The sequence below is a fragment of the Mixophyes fleayi genome, chromosome 6 (genome assembly GCF_038048845.1).
Source record: "Mixophyes fleayi isolate aMixFle1 chromosome 6, aMixFle1.hap1, whole genome shotgun sequence".
NCBI classification, from domain to species: Eukaryota; Metazoa; Chordata; class Amphibia; order Anura; family Limnodynastidae; genus Mixophyes; species Mixophyes fleayi.
Genome location: NC_134407.1, coordinates 100192168 through 100201341, shown reverse-complemented (window position 1 = coordinate 100201341; position 9174 = coordinate 100192168).

Here is a 9174-nt window from a genome sequence, read left to right as displayed (position 1 = left end):
GCGATACTGACTCAGAGTGATATGAGTTAATTTACTGCTTCAACTGCTAATATCTGGCCAGTAGATTTGCACATGAGTGAGACAACCAGCCATTTCAGGCATGCACAGTGAAAACACATATTTGGGTTTTAATTTCCACTAATTAAAATAAATAAATAAATATAACACATTATAGAAAAATGTTAAAATAATCATTTAAAAATGAAAATACTTAAAAACAATTGAACATGAATGCTCTATTCAAAGAATAAAGTATTGTTTAAATATATTTTGTTATCGCCATCCAGACATGGCGAAAACAGAATAAATAATGTGTGCTACATGTACCACTGTGATCCTTGCTAAATGGCTTCCCCATGCAAAGGGAAGTTATCATCGGCGATATCACTATAGGGTTTTTTTCACTGTGTATACCAATACACAGTGAAAAAAACCCTATAGCTGGTAAAAACCATTTTTTTAAACCTGAGCCTCCAATAAATAGCAGAGTTAAATCTAGTTTGATATGCCTTAACCATTGCAGGGAACACGTACACCATCCCTAGTGGGACAATAATACCTGTGCAAAGAAATAATCACACAAGCAAAATGAAATTGAACAAAAAAACTTATATAAACTGAAAATTAATTTGCAATAACATAAAGTAATGGTGCACCATACATATAAAGAAGAATGCAGTCTGTTGTTTGTGGTCAGCGATGACAAGAGTCCCCAGTGTACATACTGTATATCCTGTGAATGTCTTGGGATAGAACTAACCATAGATGCAGGCCTGTAATACAAGTGAACACCATTCCAGTGGATGGTAGTATGAACATCAGTTGGAGGTCTCCTAACAATGCCTCCACCTCACTTCAGGATTAGGATGATCTGCACCTGAAGATGGATCCCATTGCAGTTATCTGGAATGCAGCTAAGCAGAGTGTGGTCTCAGGCAGGGGCGGGCTGGGCCCTACAGAAATAATCTATTTTGGGCCGGTGGACTAAGCGGTGGCTGGTCCCTCCTCCGAGGGGCCAGCAATGTTACATCATAGGGGTTACCCCAGAGCATTAATCCAGCTCCAGCCGCGAGGGGGGAGGGGCGACAATCAAATCATTAGTGGTCAGTGGCAGCAACAGGCAGCCAATCATGAGGCTGCCTGTTGCTGATTGGCTGTTGCTGATTGGCCTCAGACAGGAAGTGCTCACTTCACTTCCTGTCTGAGCAGTGAGGAGGGAGATGCAGCAGAAGTGCACCTAAAGGTAAGGGAGAGGTGTGTGTGTGTCAAGGGGGCTTATGGCAGTGTAATGTGTGTGATGGCACAGGGGGCTTGTGGAAATGTAGTGTTTGTGTGATGGCATGGGGCTTGTGACAATGTAATGTGTGTGATGGCACAGGTGGCTTGTGGCAATATAGTGTGTATGTGATGGCAAGGGGCTTGTGGCAATGTAGTGTATGTGTGATGGTAAGGGGCTTGTGGAAATGTAGTGTGTGCAGAGCCGGATTTAGGCCTCATGGGGCCCTAGGCAGGCTACTGGTTTTGGGCCCCCTCCCTGAAACAATCCATAGCACTATATTTTTGTAGCCTACCATATATCCCTATAGTTAAGTAGAAGTGAAAGTATGTGCCACCGCCAAAGGTGGTGGGGGTGTGGCTTGCATCTTTGGGGGCGTACCTAACATGTGAAAAGAGCAAGGTTACAGAAAAAGGCACCTGATAATTACCGAGCAGTCCCGGTTTTTAAGTAGTTGGGTCAAAACAACCTAATAAGTATTTAAGACAGAAATACAGAAATACTTATTAAGTTGTTTTCAAAAATAATACACATAAATCCAAGGATGTGCCCTTGTCACTTTTGTCCATCAATCATCAAACTATGCCCATTTATTGCTACTTTTGCACCTTCATTATATTACCCCTGTGCCCCTTCACTGTATCACCTCCTTACCCCTTCATTGTATTACCCCTGTGCCCCTTCATTGTATTACCCCTGTGCCCCTTCATTGTATTACCCATGTGCCCCTTCATTGTATTAAACCCTGTGCCCCTTCATTGTATTACCGCTGTGCCCCTTCATTGTATTACCGCTGTGCCCCTTCATTGTATTACCCCTGTGCCCCTTCATTATGTCACCTCTGTCTATGTGCCTCTGTTTTACTTACCTGTCTTTTTCTCTTTTGAATTCCTCTTTTCTGTCTTCTGGTCTTCTTGTCTTCTTTCTTCTCCCACGCAGCTCCTCGGTGTTAGTCCTTCTCACAGTGGCCGGAAACAGAATAAAAAAGGTGAGCGCCCCTCCGCCTTGCCTACCCCGCTCACCGCCAGTCCTGACTGGGCCCTCTGGTACCACTAGGCCCTAGGCAGTTGCCTAGGTTGCCTAGCGGTAAATCCGGCCCTGAGTGTGTGTGATGGCAAGGGGCTTGTGGCAATGTAGTGTGTGTGTGATGGCACGGGGCTTGTGGTAATGTAGTGTGAGTGTGATGGCAAGGGGCTTGTGGCAATGTAGTGTGTGTGATGGCATAGGGCTTGTGACAATGTAGTGTGTGTGTGATGGCACAGGGCTTGTGGCAATGTAGTGTGTGATGGCACAGGGCTTGTGGCAATGTAGTGTGTGAGATGGGTGGTGTCTAATTAATGGGTGTTATTTTGTTTGTGTGGTTATGGTGGGGCAATTTAATTTAATAGTGGGGTTGGTGCAGACTTATTAATGTAGGGTGGGATGATTCATTTAATGTTGGGGTGGTTTGGATGCTATTAATTAAATGTGTGGCAGAGTTTTGGAAAAAAGATTGTTATTTCTTAAAAGTGAATGCAAATTATTTAATGTATGGTAGGAAATATGTTTATTTAATAAATATGACTACAATTAATGTTGGGGTTGTTTGGGGAAATAGGTCTTTTTATTAAAGGTGAATAAAATTATTTTACAGTCACAGCTGGTTACAAGAAAGGGGCACTAATAATAAAACATGAGTTGTTTTGATTTAATATCGGACTGCATAGAGACAGGGAGGCCTACTGTGCTCACTCATTGCTGGTATTTCTATATCTCATGTACCTATTCTGTTTCCAAACAGGGACCCAACATTCCAGGATCCAGACAAGCACAACTGAGCTTATGACACGAGCAGCAGCAACAAGTATTGAAAGAAGGAAGAACAGGTAGGAGAGAGCAGGACTTTCTGCCAACTGTCCTTATTCTGGTGGGGCGGTCCTGAGTTTGGGGACTGACCCACTCAGTCAGGACTTTGTCCTGACTACAGGGATATTTGAGAGGTATGTCCCACTTCACACTGCTCTGCTCATGAAGGGGGAGCTGCATGCACCTAACAGTAGTGCACGTAGCATTGCTCGGTATTTAAATGTTAATTGGAAGAGTTGGAGAGCTACCTAGCACTGTCTAAAATTATAGCTACGCTCCCATGCATGCTTGTCATGCCCACTGGTGATGTGCCATGGAACCCCCCCTCCTCAAATCCTGCATTTGCCCCTGGGCCGCCACTTATGGGCCAGTGCTGTGGTCTTTCCCCCTTGTGCTAAAGTCTGCCAGCCAGTCCCTGGTCTCAGGCTATTAGTGATGGATTTATAGCAAGGAACAATCACAAGGCAATTTTGCATAGAATATTTCCCTATATTCACTAAGGGGAACTGCCCCCGAGCAACTGTATATAATGTGAAGCTAACTGGATTTGTCTTAATATTTAAGAAGCCTAGTACCTAATTCATTCTAGCTAGCTAAACCAGGGAATGCCTATACTGTGCAGATACTGAAATCATATTTTCCTAGCAGCAGCAAAGTTGACACATTGGCCTGTTTTAGAATTGCCCATAAGTGCATTTGTGTGACACAAACTGTGGATACACTGTCCTCTTGCACTTGGAGAGCAGTAGCAGAGCCATTAATGTGCAAATGCAATACAGTAAGTGCGTGCAGACGCAAGTTAAGCACACTCCTTTAAGATGCATCTTATTTTGAGTTGCATATATCTTTAAATACATCAGCTGAGAGACACAAAATTTGCACTTATAACCTACTTTTCAATTTGTTGACAATGATTGTTGAATCTCCAGACACATCTATACACTAGATTTAAGGTTTCTTTAATCTTAAGATGCGAGGATCTCAAAATACAGATGAGAAAATGCAAGTGTTCAAATGCATCTTTAATCATATGCAAACAGGGCATCTTTACTAGAGATGCTCGGGCTCAGTTGTCCGAGAACCGAGCCCAATCAAACTTCGACGATCCGAGCAGCAAGCCGTGCCATCTCAGTACTTTTGCGCACCCTCGGAAGTGAAAACGAAGCAAAACGTCATTGTTGCATCATCTAATCTCGTGAGTTTTGGATTCTATAAGTACTGCCATCCACGGCGATCCGGCGCCATTTCACAGAGAGACACAGAAGGGGTAGCACAGTTCTTGGCAGTCTCTAGTGCAGTTGGGCAGCGTCATATCTAAAACAGAAAGAGGGCTGGCAGTTTTCCTAAAAGTCTCCAGTGACATTCTACTGAGTTATAGCTCACACAGAAACAGGAGAGGTCCAAGTATTGTTGCCAGTCTACAGTCTACGTGCCATTGCTCTATTGCTAATTGTCATTGCTGAAATAGAAATAATAGGGCTGGCAGTGTTTTTATAAATCTCCAGTCACATTCTACTGTGCCATAGCTCATACAGATACAGGAGGGGTGGCAGTGTCATTGTCACTCTCCAGTCTTCAGTCACATTGTTCTTGTCATTCTCCAGTCTTCAGTAACATTGTTTTTGTCACTCTCCAGTCTCAGTGCAGTTGGTCACACAGAAACAGGGGTAGCAATGTTCTTGTAACTCTCCAGTCTTCAGTCACATTTTTGCTGTCACTCTCCAGTCTCAGTCATGATGATACTAATACCTCTATGTCATGTGCTAAAGTCTATGTTCAAGTGCATAGTGGTTTTAAATCAGGGAAACAAAAAATGTAAAGAAAAAGCTTGTACCTTTTTAAAGAAAAAAACTCCTCTCTAATAAAGGTGAAAGTTTACATAAAATTGCCAACATGCCTTTCTACCCAAAATATTAACAAACTTACCAGCATCAGCTAGCTCCCTTCTCTCAGCTGGATCCCAGCACCTGCAATCTACACTGTCATCATCCTCATCCTCACACAATACTAATTCATCCCCGCTGGAATCCACCATTACAGAAGTCACTGTACTTTGATGTAATGGCCTTCCCAGTGGAATTTGTAGTTTATTTTACAACAGAACTGTCACAATTTTTGGGCAATTCTTTTACACCAGACCAAATGTCAAAATGTTGTGTTGACTCATCTGCATCACCACTGGGCATCTTGGGAATGCTAAGTTGTTTCCTAGCAGCAGTTGCCAAAGAAACTGAGGGAGGATGAGTCATCGTGTCATGTACCACTTGAGCTGTCAGCTTGCTGACCAGAAACTCATTGCATCTCTTGAGATCTGGGTCAGCTGGAAAGAAAGTGAAGAGATAGCTCTTAAACCTAGGATCATACACAGTTGCCAAAATGTAGTGATCTGATTTCATGATGTTCATAACTCTCAGATCCTGGCGAAGCAAATAAAGTACTTGATCCTACATAGTTAGCGGAATTGCTTAGTTTCATCTCCTCCTTCAATTTGTCTATCTGCTATTCCAAAAGTCTAATTAGGGCAATCACTTGACTCAAGCTAACAGTGTCTGAACTCAGTTCACAGGTGACTGCTTTGAGTAGTTTCAGCACCTTGCACAACACGGAAAGTATTCTCCACTGCGCTGGACTAAAGTACATTCCCCCTCAAATTCTTATTGCAGCAGTTGCAATCTCCTACATGCTGTTGCAGAATGCCGAAAATGACCCGAATTATAACTGGTCATTTTTTTAAAGGCTCGATACCACCAAGTTGATTAAGTGAGCAAAATAGGGAATGTGATGGGATTCTCCCCCGCTGTAATGCTCTCACAATATTGGTGGCGTTATTACAAATGACATATCCTCAGGAGAGCCCAAGCAGAATAAGCCATGTTGCAATGACATCCCTTAGTTTTTCAAACAGGTTGTCAGAGGTATGCCTCTCAGTGTAGCCGGTGATACACAAATGTAGAATACCACTTTGTATTTGTAACAGGATGAGGGGGATATTTGTGTAGCTGACGATGGCACTAATGAGGATGTTTTTGATGATGATGGTGAGGATGATGTTGTTTGTGTAAGTCCTGCACAATTATTTTTACCCAATGCTAACAGTTGTCTAGCCATTTGTAGCATTTGTAAAGCCACACCGACAACACCTTCCTCATCAATATTCTCACTAGTGATCAGGGTTAGTTGTGCATCCAAGTTGATAAGGCTAGATGACTTCTCCATTATCCAGGATTACTCTGAAGAATTCTTGAGCATTAGTCCTGCTGCTGCTGCTACTGGGGGTGGATCTTCAACTCAGAAGTAGACCAAGAAGAAGACCACTAGTAGTTTACAACAATTGAATGTTAATCACTTACAAGAGGAAGCAAGTATGAAAGCTGTCACCCAATTGACAATAAGGGTGTGCACCGGGCACTTTTGGGGTTTTGGGTTTTGGGTTCTGATTAGCTTGAGGTTTTGGGTTCTGATTTGTTTTGCCAAAACACCCCACGAAAGGTTTTAGTTCTGATTTTGGGTTTTGGGTTCTGATTTATTTTTAAAAAAGCATAAAAAGTGCTAAAATCCATATTTCGGTTTTTTTTTCACTCCTACACTATTATTAACCTCACTAACATTAATTTCCACTAATTTCCAGTCTATTCTGAACACCTCACACCTCACAATATTGTTTTTAGTCCAAAAGGTTGCACCGAGGTAGCTGGATGTCTAAGCAAAGCGACACAAGTCGGCGGCACAAACACGTGGTCCATCGTAGGTGGCTGTGTAGGCTTGAATGGCCTTTTTCTGCTCCTCCATCCTCTGCAGCAGTGGAGTTCAAGCGCGTCACTACCTCTTGTTTTTGTTGATGGCAGGGCATGTTCATGCTTTTTTGATGTAGCAGGAACAGTGAACGTAGTTTAATATCTGATACTAAGATTTCTGGACTGCGTAGTGGAGTGGCCCTGGTACCCAATTTGGTACCGGGGCCACAATACCTCCTTCAACTGGTCTAAATTCCACTGCACAGATGGCTGCTTCTCCATCCTCTGCATCATATAGAGGGTGGAGTTCAAGCGCGTCACTACCTCTTGGTTTTGTTGATGGCAGGGCATATTCATGCTTTTTTGATGTAGCAGGAACAGTGAACGTAGTTTAATATCTGATACTAAGATTTCTGGACTGCGTAGTGGAGTGGCCCCGGTACCCAATTTGATACCGGGGCCTCAATACCTCCTTCAACTGGTCTAAATTCCACTGCACAGAGGGCGGACACCAGATGCATGTCTAACACCAACATAGCTGTTAAGGCCGCAGTTATCCGCTTTGCCATAGGATGACTACTGTCGTACTTCGTGCTCATTGCAAACGATTGTTGGACGGTAACATAATGCCAAAAAAAGAGTTGCAAGATGGAATTGTCCTTGGGCCCTCCCACCCACCCTGATGTTGTTGAAATAGGACATGCACACTTTAACAAACCAATCATTTCAGCGACAGGGCCTACCAAACTACTGTGGCTGAAATGATTGGTTTGTTTGGGCCCCCACACAAAAAAAGCTGTTCATCTCTCTCTGTACAAACTAAACTGGCTCTACTGAGGCAAGATGTCATCCTCAACCTCAAACTCTGATTCCTCGTCCCTTCAGTGTGTACTTCCTCATCCTCACACATTATCAATTCGTCCCCGCTGGACTCCACAACCACAGGTCCCTCTGTAGTCTCTGGAGGGCAGTGCTGTTCTTGATTGAGGAATTGATAATTCATTTTTATGAACATAATTTTTTCAACGTTTTGCGGAAGCAACCTCCTTTGCTGCTCACTGACCAGGTTCCCCGCTGCACTAAAAACTCTTTCCGAGTATACACTGGAGGGGGGACAACTCAGGTAAAATAGAGCCAGTTTGTACAGGGGCTTCCAAACTGCCTTTTTTTCCGGCCAGTAAGAATATGGACTGTCTGACATGTCTACTTGGATGGTGTCAGCAAAGTAATCCTCCACCATTTTTTCAATTGTGGCAGAATCCAATGCAGCGACAGTCTGCAATGGTTGGCAGGTCCTTCAGTCTGGACCAGATGTTCTCAGCATCCCCGCCAGCGGGTCTTTTAGGAAAACTGAGCTTTTTCCTCGCAGCCACAGATGTTGAAGATTGGGCATCGCCATTGGCAGACGACGTTGATGGCATTTCATCGTCTATGTCATGACTAGTGGCAGCAGCTTCAGCATTAGGAGGAAGTGGGTCTTGATCTTTCCCTACTTTATCCTCAAAATTTTTGTACTCCATTATATGCAGCACAAGAGAGCGTACCCCTAAACCACACACACCTTGGGACTGCTGAAACTGTGAACGTAGTAATATAGATTGCAGTTCCTATTTTTTTGGACTGCAGAAATAGTGAACGTAGTAATATTGATTGCAGTTTCTATTTTTTGGACTGCAGAAACAGTGAACGTATAAATATAGATTGCAGTTCCTATTTTTTGGACTGCAGAAACAGTGAACGTAGAAATATAGATTGCAGTTCCTATTTTTTGGACTGCTGAAAGAGTAAACGTAGTAATATAGATTGCAGTTCCTATTTTTTGGGACTGCAGGAATATATTGCTCTAGAATATTTTTTATACTTTTTAAATTATTTTTTTATATTTTTTTTTAATTATTTTTTTATTATTTTTTTTTTTTAATTTTTAGAAGATTTTATTATAATTATAAAATTACTATGGACTTAGCCCAAAAAAACTCAGGAGAAAAGCACCACTGGACTAAGCAAGACAGACACTGGCCAAAGTACCACTGGAATCAGCAGGACACAGCACTGGACAAAGTACTACTGGACTCAGCAGGACAGAGCACTGGACAAAGGACCACTTGACTATAGTAAATTAGTATAATAACAGTGCACAGGATATCAACCTCCCTCGACAGTGATCGCAGGGAGAATGAAAATGGCGGCCACGAGCGGGGCATTTATGACAATCGAGCAGAGCCGGATTAAGGGAACGGAGGCCCCCCCCGTGATCCGAGTTGCCCGCGCCCCCCCCCCCCCGGCACTTACCTCCTTCTCCGGCGCGCTGTACGCTCT